This window comes from Dendrobates tinctorius, unplaced genomic scaffold (genome assembly GCF_039654945.1).
Source record: "Dendrobates tinctorius isolate UK_male_01 unplaced genomic scaffold, ASM3965494v1 ptg000047l, whole genome shotgun sequence".
Classification (NCBI taxonomy): Eukaryota; Metazoa; Chordata; class Amphibia; order Anura; family Dendrobatidae; genus Dendrobates; species Dendrobates tinctorius.
Window position 1 is genome coordinate 2,375,913 of NW_027361715.1, and position 9,242 is coordinate 2,385,154.

Here is a 9,242-nt window from a genome sequence, read left to right on the forward strand (position 1 = left end):
TGCACCGCCTGGTCCGCCAGCTGAGGATTTGAAGCTTGGAGGCCCTGTTGCAATAGATTATCCCAGGGCACAATGGCCTTGGCTGCCCAAACTGAAGCAAATACGGGAGCCAGAGAGGCACCTGCCGCTTCGAAGATTGAACGAGCCATGCGTTCTACCTGTCTGTCTGCTGCATCCTTGAGGGTTGAGCTGTCCGGCAGTGAGAGAAGTGTTTGTGCTGCCAGCCTAGAGACTGGGGGGTCCACTTCAGGCGGATCTGTCCAATCCTTAGTGTCCGTCTGTGGGAAGGGGTACTTTTTGCTTCCAAGTATTTGCGATTGGCGAATTTTTTCTCAGGCTGTGAAAAATGCTTAGAAAGTATTTTTTGAAATTCCGGGTGATTAGGGAAGACCTTAGATGGTTTCTGAACACTCTCGAAGGAAATCTTGTGTTCTGGTCCTTCCGGGGTTGGATCAGAAATGTCCAGCACCCGAAGGATGGAAGAGATTATATCCTCAACTAGCGCCGTATTGCTAGGGGGACAAGGGACCAGAGTGTTCTCTGTTTCATTATCCGAGTTAGAGTCACATATGCCCTCTGAATCTTGTGCATCGCTAAGGAGCTCCCTACCGGCGAACTAGGGCGGAGGTGTTCTGTGGTCTGGGATCGTTGTGGAGATCCGCATTGTCTTTATCAGGGGACGGTCTCGGTGACCTGGAGCCACTGTGTCTCTCCATGGAGGGGGACGACCTAGTGCTATGTGAGGACGTAGATTAACGCGACCTGTGGGTCCGCTTAAGTCTCAAACTGTCGGAAGCGGCCTGTCCCTGAGACCGGATGTCCCTTTGCTGGGTAACGTTCATAGCCGAGACATGACTCTGCAGAGCCTGCAGTAGTGTGGAGGTCAGGTTATCTATAGACTGTGTCATAGACTGCGACATCTGAGTCGCCCATTCCGGCGCAGTAGCGGTCGCAGAAGCGTTGGTAGGGACTTCTTGGGGTTCTGATCCTGTGTTTTGGGTACAGTCGCGGCAGTGCGGGTACGTGCTACCGCTGGGGAGAGTGGCCTTGCAGGCTGTGCAGACTGCATAAAAGCAGTCTTGTCTGGTCCTTTTCCTTGAGCCCGACATAGTGCCTAGAGGCTGATTAGCAGAGGCCCTACAGGGGTATCTACGCAGAAGAAAAGGAATAGGGGAGCGTTATAGGTTATATGAACTCACAGATTAGTACAGAGAACCCAGCTGTGATCTTACCCCACCGGTGTGCCCCTAGGTCCAGCGCCGATAAATCCCAGTCCTGTGCCCCCCAGAGACCGCTGTGCTGCCTTCAGCTTCAGGTACAGCAAGATGGCCACTGGAATTCTGAGGTGGAGGGGGGAAGGGGGCGGAGAGCTGAAGAGGGCGCACGGAGCTATGTAAAAGCGCGCCCTTCCTGACTCGATCCGCCCCTTCTATGACACTGCAGAGTGTCATTTTCATCATCCGTGGGGCAGGAATAAGGCGGCGACTTTGGCTAGGCCGAAGCCGCGGCCTAAATTTGATACCTCATGCCCAGAAGGGTTCCAGGACGGTGCGGTTGTCCGGGGGGGGGGGGGGGGGGAGGTCAGATTCAAACCAGTCCCCCCCGGATTGAATGGTAGGCTAGCGGTGGGGTCATGATTGAAACCTGGGCCCTGTGAGGGGTCCCTTTGAGGCGCTGGGCGTGAAAATAAATCATTTTTTTTCCACAAACATGATATTTTTGCCCCCAATTTTTTGTTTTCCTAAGGGTAACAGGAGAAATTGGACCCCAAAAGTTGTTTTGCAATTTGTCCTGAGTAGGCTGATACCCTACATGTGGGGGTAAAACACTGTTTGGGCGCATGGCAGAGCTTGGAAGGGAAGGCGCACCATTTGACTTTTTCAACTCAGAATTGGCTGGAATTGAGATCAGACGCCATGTTGCCTTTGGAGAGCACCTGATGTGCCCAAACAGTGGAAACCCCCAATTCTAACTCCAACCCGAACCCCAACACACCCCTAACCCTAATCTCAGCCCTAACCCTAATGGGAAAATGGAAATAAATACATTTTCTTTTAATTTTATTATTTTTCCCTAACTAAGGGGGGTTTGATTTACTATTTATGGCGGTTTTTATTTTTGGCAGCTGTCATACGCTAAAAGACGCTTTTTATTGTAAAAATAGTTTTTGCATCACCACATATTGAGAGCTATAATTTTTCCATATTTTGACCCACCGAGTCATGTGAGGTCTTATTTTTTGAGGGACGTGTTGACGTTTTTATTGGTACCATTTTCGGGCACGTGACATTTTTTGATCGCTTTTTATTCCGATTTTTGGGACACAATGAACAAAAACCAGCATTTCATGAATTTCTTTTGGGGGGTGCGTTTACACCGTTCTGCGTGCGGTAAAATTGATAAAGCGGTTTTATTCTTCGGGTCAGTACGGTTACAGCGATACCTCATTTAGGTCTTTTTTTTATGTTTTGGCGCTTTTATGCAATGAAAACTATTTTATATAAAAAATAATTATTTTTGCATCGCTTTATTCTGCGAGCTATAACTTTTTTATTTTTTCGCTGATGATGCTGTATGGCGGCTCGTTTTTTGCAGGACAAGATGACGTGTTCAGCGGTACCATGGATATTTATATGCGTCTTTATGATCGCACGTTATTGGACTTTTTGTTTGGCAGTATGATAAATCATTTTTTGCTTCGTTTTTTATTTTTTAAGGGGTTCGCTAAAGGGGTTAACTAATGGGAAAGTTTTATAGGGCGGGTCGTTACGGACGCGGCTATACCTAATATGTGTACTTTTATTGTTTTGTTTTTTTTTTATTTCCAAAAAATTTTTTTTTTTCTAATTTATTTGGCGATTTTTTTAAAATTATTTTAACACTTTTTTTTTTTGAAACTTTATTACATAGTCCCAGGGGGACATCACTGTCCTGTGACAGATCGCTGATCTGTCACATCACAGATCACTGTGACAGATCAGCAATCTGTCACAGGCAGTGCTGCAGACTTCCTCATGCCTGCGCTTTGCAGTCGCCATCTTGGATTCGGGGGCCTGCAGGGAAAGAGCCCCCCGCAGCAGCGCTGTACATTGCGCTGCTGTGGGGGGCTCAGGGAAGCACGGAGGGAGCCACCTCCCTGCCGATGCTTCTCTTTAACCCCCGGTACACCGCGATCATGTTTGATCGCGGTGTGCAAGGGGTTAACGTGTCAGGGGGCGGTCCGTGACCGCCCCTGACACATTGTGCCGGGTGTCAGCTGTGATAATCAGCTGACACCCGGCCGCGATCAGCGGCGCTCACCACGTGGGCGCCGCTGACCGCACTAGACGTACTATCCCGTCCATGGGCATAGGGGCCCGGGTCCCATGGACAGGATAGTACGTCTGATGTCAGAAAGGGGTTAAACTAGTACCACTTTAGGGGCGGTCCAATACACAAGTCCCCCAAAGTCACTTCAAAACTGAATAAGTCCCAAAAAAAAAAAAATAAGTTTTGTAAATTAATTTTGGAAAAAAATTGCTGTGACTTTTAAATGTTATTTTGAGCGTTGTGACCATCTGCATTAAAAAAAAGGTAAAAAAAACATTCAGGTTACTTTCCCACGATGAGCTTTTGGTGCATATTTTTGCATCAAAAACGCAAAGTCTTACAGTTCCAGCAAAGTGGATGGGATTTATAGAAATCTCATGCCCACTGTGCTTTATGTTTTAATCAGGTAAGTTGCCTTGGGGGGGGTGCGTGTTTCAAATCCGCAAGATGTCAATTTCTCTTGTGGGTGCCAGGGCTGTGAATTCGGTAAGCCAAACCTCTAACTCCCCAGCACTGCCGCACCACTGAGCAGGTCCATGAAGTACAGCACAGACTCATCTCAACTAAACGACGAGATCCTTAGATTACAGACAGAACAGACATTTAATAAGACATTTCACAACTTTCCCAAATTGTTATGAAAACATTTACAGCACATTCTGCACTGAACTACTGGACCCAATTTATTTATTTTAGGAGTCGGTCCATTTTATACTGACTCCACAGCCCCGGCGTGTACCTTGAGTTTGCTGTGCGTAATTTCCCCATAGACTTACGGTACATTAGATGCAAAAAATCTGCAGGTTAAATATAAATATATATATGGTACATGACTTTCCACACCAGAGACACCCTAAAAATGCATCCAAATCACATGTAATCCGCTGCTAAGTACATCAGTAAAGTTGTCAAAGTCTAATACCAGGAAGTATAAAAAATAAAGCAGTTTTATATAAAGAGACAAAAAACAGCATGAAAAAAGCCATGAAAAACGCAAGTAGCCTAATTTACTTAATAGGTGCAGAAATTCTTAAGCGTCAAAAACTCAGCAAAGGCTCATTGTGGGACCGCAGTATCAACGTTTGAAATTTGCTTATTTTTCTCATTTTTAGTGTCAGCATGGCAAAAAAAAAAAAAAAAAAAAAAGCACTCACAGCTTCTATTGGCAGAAGAATAAAAAATAAAAGTTATGGGACTCGGAAAATGGCGACAAAAAAGAAAAAAAAGTTTGTTGCCACTTTCCAAGACAAGCAAAAAAACACCCCGTATATACTCATATATAAGCCGAGATTTTCAGCACATTTTTTTTGTGCTGAAAATGCCCCATCGACTTATACACGAGTCATTCAGCGGGGGAGGGGGAGCGGCGGCAGAAGCCGGTGGCTGGGAAGTCATACTCACCCCTCCCATGCCTCCCTGAACGTCCCCTGCATCCTCCTTGTCCCAGCACTGACAGCTTCATCCTAATCCTACCTTCAGCGGTCACATGGTATCGCTCATTAAGCTCATGAATATGGACGCCCATGGGCGTGGAAGCATATTCATGAGCTTAATGAGCGGTACCATGTGACCGCTGAAGGCAGGAAGAAGCTGTCAGCGCTGGACAACGGAGGATTCAGGGACGTTCAGCGATGGCACAGCAGGGTGAGTATGAAGGAGGACGGGGAGCTGAGCCATACATAGAAGGGGAGCCGAGCCACGGGTACTGGGAGAGCCACACAGAGCAGGACAGGGATGAGGGGACAATGTACACCCGGCTTATACTCGAGTCATTAAGCTTACCCAGTTTTCCATGGCAAAATTAGGGGGCCTCGGCTTATACTCGGGTAGGCTTATACTCGAGTATAGACGGTAATTGAAGGAGGTAGGAATGACTCACTAATCAATAGGTGACAGGAGCAATGAGAGAGAGATTGTATAAAATAAAACCTAAATTTTATTATGTATATTAACCCCTTACCAACACTGGACATACCAGTACATCCTCTTTTGCAGTGCATTCCGTTCCCACAAATGGATGTACCGGTACGTCCTGGCGATCGTGTGGGCACAGGAGCAGTGCATGCACAATCACTGCCGGGAGCTCAGCATAAGTGATAGCTGAGACCCGATTGTCACTGCCAGGAGCGGTACTGGCACCGCCCTAGGCTGTTTAAAGGGAACCTGTCAGCAGGATTGTGTACTGAACAATCAGGTCAGGTAGGCTCTGTTATACTTAATAAAACGATACATTGATTGATGAAATCTGTCTTGTGGATGTTTCTTAATCTTTACTTTCAGCTTTGGGTTAATCAGATTCTCGCGCCCTAAGGCGGGGTTGGGGGTATGTGGTGCTCTGATTAGCTATTCATAATGGAGACTGCTGACAGGTCACTGATCCCTCACTGACCTGCCCTCTAGTTTGCATAATGAATACCATCACATAGTGAATATAAAAAAAAAACCGCTTCCCCAAGTTCCCACGATCAGCTGACCGCGAAAACTGCAGTGCACGTGACCACCGGGGACCAAGATATCTACGGTCATCAGCTTCAAACTCTGCTGTGTCTGGGTGTCAGGCTGAGTGGTGGCATAATGCCACCATTGAGCCAAAGGCATCCAGATGTAGCAGAGCTGGAGTTGTCGTGGGATAGTATGTATATCTTCTCAGCTGACAGGTAAGGATATTGTTTCTTTTTTATTTTAATTCTCATCCAGGAGACAAGGGCGTCAGTGGAATAGGCGATGCAGCAAGTATGGTTTAATTAAGATCTATTAAAGGCGTCTGTGTCATTATTTCAAATACAGGACTTTATTCTGGCTGTGTCTTTATTTACCATGTAACTATAGGATTAGTAATGGATAGGTGTCTTATAGACGTCTCTCCATTACTAAGCCGTGGGCTTGATGTCACCTGACAACACAAAGATTACATCAACCCCACAACTATTACCCCACTTGCCACCGCTACAGGGCAAGTGGGAAGAGCCGGGTAAAGTGCCACAATTGTCGCATCTGAGCTGAGAATACCAGGCCGCAGCAGTCTTTTCCTTGGCTGGTTAACAAAAATAGGGGGGACCCCATGCTGTTTTTTTTTTTGTTTTTTTTTGGAGGGGATCCCACTATTTTTACGAACCATTCAAGGTAAGCAGACTGCTGCGGCCTGGTATTATCAGGCTGGTAAGGTTCATGGATATTGGATCCTTACCAGCCTGAAATACCAGCCCCAGTGGTCTGCTTAAAGGCCCCGTCACACTAAACGATGTCCCAGCGATCCCACCAACGATCCGACAAGATGGGATCGCTGGGACATCGTTAGGCTGATCGCTGGTGAGCTGTCACATAGACAGGACCAGCGACGCTGGTTTCTAATGTAAACGTCGGGTATCCAGGAGCCACGCGACTCCTGGATACCCAACGTTTACCTTGGAAACCAGCGTGTACGCCGGTTTCCAAGGTAAACAGCGGGTATCCAGGAGCCGCGGCTCCTGGATAGTCGACGTTTACATTAGAAACCAGCGTCGCTGATCGCTGGTCTCTCGCTGCCACACGCAGCGATGCGCACTGGGCAGCGGGAGACCAGCGATCGAAAAACGGCCCAGGCCGCTCGAGCACGATCAGCGATAGCCGGCGGGGGGGCTGGTCGCTGATCCCCGTCACACACAGCGATCTCGCTTGCGAGAACGCTGATGTGTCGCGAGATCGCTTAGTGTGACGGGGCCTTTACTCTGGCTGTTAACAAATATAGAAGGGCCCACGTTATTTTTTTTAAATTATTATTTATTAAAAAGGAGGGGACCTCTCTGTGCTTTCCTCCACTTCCTGTGTCATGTACTTCCGGCTGTGTGTCAAGATTCACCATTATTTAAATTAGTACACATGCGTAGTAAGCTGCGTTCCCGCGCACGTGACTAGGAAAATAATGCGGTTTTACCGCATCTAATAAAAGTCTACTGGTAATTTACGCAGTGGAGACTGAGTGTCTCAGCTACATAAATAGACATGCTGCGGTCTGGAAAGATGTGCCGCATGTGCGTCTCTGCGGGTGAGCCGCGGGCATCGGTGCACACATAGTGGGCATGGGATTTCTTGAAATCCCATTCACTACGCTGTAACAGCTGGTTGGACGCTGCGGATGCACACAGCGTCCAACCCGCAGCGTTTACTGACCGTGTGCACATACCCCAATATATCTGCAAACAGGAAACCACTTTTTTTTCTTCCCAGAAGCCAACTTTCAATTAGCTTTATTTCAAGTGACAAAAAAACACATGCAATGAAAAACGCATCAAAAATGCAGGTGACCTGTTAGTGACCTCAGCTGCAGAGTCAGTGCAGATTTCACCTGAGCCATTCCTGATCGTGTGCACATACCCTAATGCGTCGCAGTGCTGATGCATTGCAATGTGTTATATCAGCGATCAGAGTGGAAAAAAAAAAAAAAAAAAAGCTCAAATCCCATAGATTTCAAATCAAAAAAAGGGGAAAAAATATATATTTTAAATCACAAAATAAACGAGGAAAAAAAAATTATTAATAACTATGTATACTTATGTAAAAATAAAAAGTACACATTTGGTATCGCCGCATCCAGAACGCCCCAAACTATAAAACGCTCACTAGTTAACCCCTTCAGTGAAGTGCGTTAAAAAAAAATTAATACATAAGCAACATTGCCCCGTGTAAACGCTTCAGTACCCAAGTACCCATTTCGGATTCTGCTGCGGAATTTTGAGAGCGGATTTTGCAAAATCTGCAGGTAAATCCGCAGGACAAAAGACCTGTGGTTTACCTGTAGATTAGGCTGCGGTTTATCATCTCTACAATGGAGGAGGTGTTAACATGAGAACCCCCTTCGCTAACCCTCCTGATGCGTTTCGCCCCCGTTGTAAAGACGCTGCTCAGGGGAGTGTACTCTTAGGGTGGTCAAAGAGAAAATAAAAGGGTCGTGTAGTGCCAGGATATGGTCAAATTAACGGGGGTCGCTCAAAACTAGAACTTTTCCTGCAAAAGATGACCCCCTACACAACTACAGAGATGGAAAATAAAGAAAGTGATGGCTCCCAGCAGAGGGGAGAGGACAAGGACTACTAAAGGTTACAGCCCCCCGGCGAGTCCCCTGAGGGGGTCTCCCATACATGGCCGCCGCCTGTGGGAGCAGAGCCGCGCACTCCGCATTGTCTCCATTCATGCAGGAAAACGAGGCCCGGAGCCCGCAGGCGATAACAGGCGCTGCCGGGCCTGGCTGCCGCCGCAGGACGCCCCCACCCCCCCGGGCCGCGGTGGGAGGCGGCGGTGACCCCCGGCCCGGACATACTCACCTCTCCGGTCTCCGTTCCGCAGCTCCAGCAGGAACGAGCACGACAAGCAACAGAAACAAGCGGGACAGACGAGAGTGCGACTGGCAAGGCAATAAGCGAGCGCCGGAGAGAGACTGACCCCTAGCGGCGGGGAGGGGAGTAGCGCTCTCACGCTACAAAATGGCTCCTTGCTGAGGTGATAGTCAGCCAGGCTTCTGTATGGCGCTTGTGTCATGTGAAATGGAGATAATCAGAAGAATTTACCTCACAAACTGGAGGCAATGGTCTGTCCAATAGAAACCCCTTTCTGTAAGGAGTATTGAGGCTTTTGGACTCCACAGGGGGCATTATTATATAAGCAGCATGCCCTGCTATGACGTATTCATTTCCCTAGCGGATGGAGGGCCTTTGACCCGGACCATCGACCCTGTCCGTAATTTATGGCCGCCTCTTACCTGATGTCATCCATGGCTCTTGTGATTGGCGTAACGTCACCCGCGTGTTATGCCACAACCCTGATGTTGTGCCCAGCCGGCTAATCAGAAGAACAACCACGAATGCCGTCAGATAAGAGGCAGTTCTCCCGCTCTCGTCCGATGCCTACTGGCCCGGGTCCTGCTAGTTGCCACCAACTCTATTCAGGACACATGCATA

General features: G+C 47.7%; 1 protein-coding gene across 3 annotated transcripts in view; it reads right to left on the reverse strand.

Moving 5' to 3' along the window:
- The window catches only part of LOC141089688 (uncharacterized), a 51,374-nt gene extending 42,623 nt beyond the window's left edge, over nucleotides 1-8,751 (reverse strand). The window contains exon 1 of one of the 3 annotated variants that reach the window (XM_073576161.1): nucleotides 8,728-8,751. The gene's annotated coding sequence lies outside the window, so the exon portion shown is untranslated. Of the gene's footprint in view, nucleotides 1-8,609 lie in introns of all 3 variants that reach the window. The other 2 variants (XM_073576162.1, XM_073576163.1) reach the window with 2 other exon arrangements.
- Nucleotides 8,752-9,242: the final 491 nt, after the last annotated feature.